This window comes from Betta splendens, chromosome 10 (assembly GCF_900634795.4).
Source record: "Betta splendens chromosome 10, fBetSpl5.4, whole genome shotgun sequence".
Taxonomy (NCBI): domain Eukaryota; kingdom Metazoa; phylum Chordata; class Actinopteri; order Anabantiformes; family Osphronemidae; genus Betta; species Betta splendens.
Window position 1 is genome coordinate 19,219,541 of NC_040890.2, and position 5,010 is coordinate 19,224,550.

The window sequence follows — 5,010 nt, forward strand, 5'->3', positions numbered from 1 at the left end:
GATTTAAACCACTTTGTGATGGTTCTTCTTTTTGCCTTTATCATCACATGGGATTTTTAGGAATCTCTACCTGCGGTTATATAGGGTGAAAGCGCTGCGACATGCTTTTTCTTGTACCTGCTGTAAAGGGACCGAAAAGAGGCGGAGCTTAGCGGAGCGTCATTAAGCAATTAACCTACTGTATCCGAGCTGTAGCTAGCTCTCAGTTAATAGTTCCTGTGTTAGCTGGTTCCGAACAGTGGTAATAGAGCTTCAGGAAACCTGGTGCTGTGCACCGAATTGCTGCTGGAGGTGTTTTCCAGAACTGACATTCCGAAGCTTCCTCACCTTAACAGGCTAAGTAGTTGCTATTGCTAATATGCTAATGTCCTAGCTAACGGTAATCTCTCTTACTAGCTAATATTTCTCTTTGGTTAAATTTATGATGCTGCTGGTTAATTTTATGGCTGACACTGTGGTTGTATTGTTACGTTGTGTTTGTTTTGTTGTGTTACGCTTCAGAAAAGAAGTCACTAATAACTAACTAATATATAATACCTAAGTTTTTAATTTTACAATAATACAATGTTATGCAACAGTTTCTCAGCAGTTGAATTTAAAACACTAACAAGTTTGAACCTTTAATTTTACTCCTCTACCACATTTACCACTTAGCGGTAATGTGTATTTTATTATGTGATACTGTACAGTTGTAACTGATCACTAAACATATAAAGAACTCAAAGTTATGATACAGTAATTTAAACATTATAATATTGTCCTGTGCCCAATGGAAAAATATCATCTGCGTCTTTGTGTTTTGAATGAAGCAGCTTTACTTCAGTAGAGCTTCTGTGAATGAACAGGATCAGGCTGTTTCTCAGGCTGTTGTGTATTTTGCTGATGTGTGTGTTTGCAGTACATTTCCCTGTGCCTGGTTTTTATGTCCTCTCTGTAACCAGGTGTTCAGATCAATTTACTGGTTTGAACGATTTAGTAGCATTAGAATAAGCGGTAGCATTGTCTGGTGAAAGCCCAGGGTTGTGCTTGTCCTTTTGTTCCCTCTTTATTGGAACCACTCCACTTAAGCTATAAAACTAAGTCTTAGATTTTGTGGGTTTAATGTGCTAAAAGTAATAATTCCCCGCTGCATATTTGATGTGCCTTAGCCTGTTGCTGAGATTAGACTCATCCATCTAATTTAACAAGATCTCCTATTTGTTTTCAAGGTGGAAAATGTGGGATCAGTGCAATCAGGATTTGTTTCCACTTAAATAAATCCGTTCCACATGAGTTGGCTAAAAAAAAAAAAACTGTAGCTCAAAGACAAGTACTGTTATAGCACTGGAGCATAATGTTCCATTGATCCCAGTCTGTCTCATATTTTTCTCATCCTCCAGTTCAGCGTTAGTGAAGCTCCATCTTTTTTCAAACACTAGATGGTGACATTATGTTTTTTTCAATGGCACGTGCGTTCATTAAATCAGTGTGGGTTTTCCTTGTTGGTTAAACAGTCAAGGCTAATAAAACATTTTTTAATGTTGCATCATTACCATAATCAATACTTTTAACATTAGAAATGCTAGTTTTCAGAACATGTTACCACTTTTTGTCTGGGACGTGCACAGATCATCTCTTGACCTCTTGTCTCAATCTCTCAGATCAAGTGAAAATCACTGAAACAGAATTCAAACACTTCATTGAATTTTCATTTACCTGGGTGACTTCAGTGTGGTAGCGCACATGCTCAGACTGACAATCCAGTTCACATTCACTGGCCTGTGTTTGTGTGAGTGTGTGGAAGTCAGGGGGAGAGAGAGTGAATCAGACGGGGCCAGCAGCTCAAATAGCCCACGGTTGATCTGCATCCACGCCTGGAAGCTGTGACTGACTGAGGCTTGACAGAGTGAGCCGTTGCCTCAGGCTTGATGACCCATATCTAAGAAAACCTTCCACCTGTGACTGAAGTGCATGTTAGTCACAGTACAGCAGTGTCAGAAAAATATTAGGTTAGAGTTGGATTTTAACTAATTTATCTATTACTGTCACAGCTGAATGCTCATTGTGGGTTTAAGTCGTCAAACGCCTGGACAAATCTTGAAACATGGGATAGTTTCTTTTGATAAACAAAAAATATAAATGTACAAGTCGCATTTATTGCATTTAATTCATTATAGTCATTTAAACTTTAATGAAGAAGTCAAAGCAAATTTTATTTGCTTTTTCTATCCTGTGTTGTTATTTCCGTGAAGGTTAGAGAAATTAACATTTAGACAGAAAGGCTGCTTTTATAGTATGAATGTCAAGGATTAATCAGTTTAATCAATTAAAGATTAGGACGTGTGCTCCATTTGAAAATGTGCTGCAGTTTATCTGTATTCTGAAGCAGCACCTGCTGTGGTGTCTCGTTGTTTCATTAGGTGCAGTCACAGCAGGTTGCAGACCTCCTCTGGTACCAAATACAATAGTAAAACAGTAAGTTCCGGTTCCTGTTGAGTCATGTTGATGAAGACAGCTGCACTAAAGAGCGCCTTGCGGATGCCGGGCTCCGGTTCTGCTCTCTGAGGCTCAGATAGGGACTGAGCTGGAAGCTGAGTGAAGATCAGCTCCAGTTCAGGTTCACCTGTGCTGTGCTCCAGTGATGAACTGCGTAATCAGCACCCGCCGCTCTAAGTACTGATGCCGTTTACGGTTGGCAGTGCTGGTGAAGGATTTGCTGGACTGAACGTGATGGTGCTATCTTTAGAGTTGTGAAACTCGCCTTCAGTCCTCGGAAAGACAAATGGTGGACTGTGTAGCTGCAGCAAGTGTTCAGAACGTGCCTTGTTTTAGATGGATTCAGTTTCAGCAACTGTCAAATTGTCTTGATTTAAGTATAGACATATACATAAAAGCATCATTTTCAAAGTATACTATGTGCAAGCGCTGCAGCTACAGTATAAAATCCAACTTACTTTGGCTCCTTAGCGTTCTCACTTTGACGCTCCCATCTGTTACACTGAGTGATGACTGAAGTCAGTCATCATACAGTACCAGGATGGAAACACCTCCACTTCATAGAAGCTACTGTTTGGGTGTGTCTGAGTCATACTGGCCTGTGTATTGGCAGATATGACCAAAGGCAACTCATCTGGATTATGACCATAAAACACCTCATGAGAGCATCCCAGTCTGTGCGTGTAGAGGCTTGTTGCACTTTGTTGTCTAGTTTATCTGCAGTAGTTTTAAATCGTATTTATCACATTACGTGAGTTTGTTTTCATTCCGGAGATGCAACGGCTGCTTGTGGCTTTACAGTATGCAGAGCACATCTTTCATTGATGCAGAAGGTGTGTTGTCTGTATGATGGCGCCATCGTACCTGTACTCACTGTTTCGCTTTAGTGTTTTCACTAAAGCTGATTTGACCAAATATTCCCCCCTGAGGTCCGCTGCTGGATGTGCCATCCTGCTGTCAACAGCTTTTATGTCATGAGGCATGTACAGTAGCTTCATCACATTTTATCATGTTGGCGCTTTCCAGTGCGTAACCTTTACATATTTAGTCAGCTCGTGCTTTATCAGCGGTTGTGTGTTGCTAGTAAGCAGCAGGCCTGCAGAGCCTGACAGCAAAGCTTCCACCCACCGCGCTGGTGCCCACGCCCTGCTCATACAAAACAAAGGCCAGTGCAGTCGGAGGAACACAGGCCTCATCCACACGCCACAACAAATGCAAGAATCAGCATCTCGGCTTCGCTGGAAAACTCAACTGGGTCACTTTATTCTTCTGCTACGCACCTTTTGTGTGTGTGTGTGTGTGTGTGTGTGTGTGTGTGTGTGTGTGTGTGTGTGTGTGTGCGCGCTTTTGTGGTTTTTCAAGTTTATCCAGGGAAAGTTGGCAGGTACATTCTGGAGACCAGCTTTTTTCACTTTCCAGATGTATTTTATTTCACATTTATTAAGGTCGGTGAGCTGAACACAGGTTTGTGCATTAGTGTAAGAGACACTGAGACGAGTCAGATTAAACAGTGTTTCATTAAGAGGCACCGATGGTGGCTCACACGCCGTCACTTTCTGGCTCACACCATTAGGAAGGTTGATTAATACATTTTCATACATGTTTTTTAAAATGAGAGATATTTTTCTACGTCTTATAATCCATCACATTTATCCTCACTTTTAAGATAAATATTATTTATCTATTTCTATCTATTTATCTATATTTATCTATGTATTTTAATTTATTATTATTATTATTATTATATAATTCTTATTATTTAAATATGGAATCCAGAAATAATGGGACCTACATTTTATACGTGGCCTCAAACTAGTTATAATGAATAAATCCATGAAATGTGGCTTTTGTGGAAGTGCTGTGATAAATCAAACATGACAAGCAATCGTACAGAGGAACTTTGTGTCAAACGACCTTCTGTGCCCTCATGCATCGACTCACAGTTCTGGTTCTTTTCATCGCTCTGCTCTTCTCCTTGAGCACAAAGAGCCTCTGCTGTGGTGTCCTTTCCACTGTTCCCCACTTAACTTGTGACTATTTTACGTTTGGAATGTAAAGGTGTGACGGAGCCTTTGTTCAGCTACAAACCTTAATGAATGTCATTAAAAGTGGAATATCTTGGCAGTAAACTACCTGACTCCCCCTTTGCTTTTGAAGTAAACCCGATGTTGCTGTAGTTAATCATCATTAGAAATTAATTCTGGGCAGTCAAGTGGTTTTAAAACCGATCTTTGAGAAGTGGAAGTGACGAAGCTCAGTCAGTGTCCCCCTGTGTGGTGTAGTGGGCATCACCTACACCTGGATGACTCCTCTGTGGGTTTTAAAATGGTGCAGTGCAGTAAAATGAGATGTCTAACCCAAATAACCCCAAATGATAAAGATACAGTAGGATGGAATCGATACGTGTTGACCTCGTCTAATCGTGTTTTGACAGGTTCAACTCAGTTTTTTAGGTAATAATTGCCCTGAATGAGAATTACTGTACCTTTAGCAATGTTTGAGATTTAAATTTTAAGACAAAATGACTTTCACTGG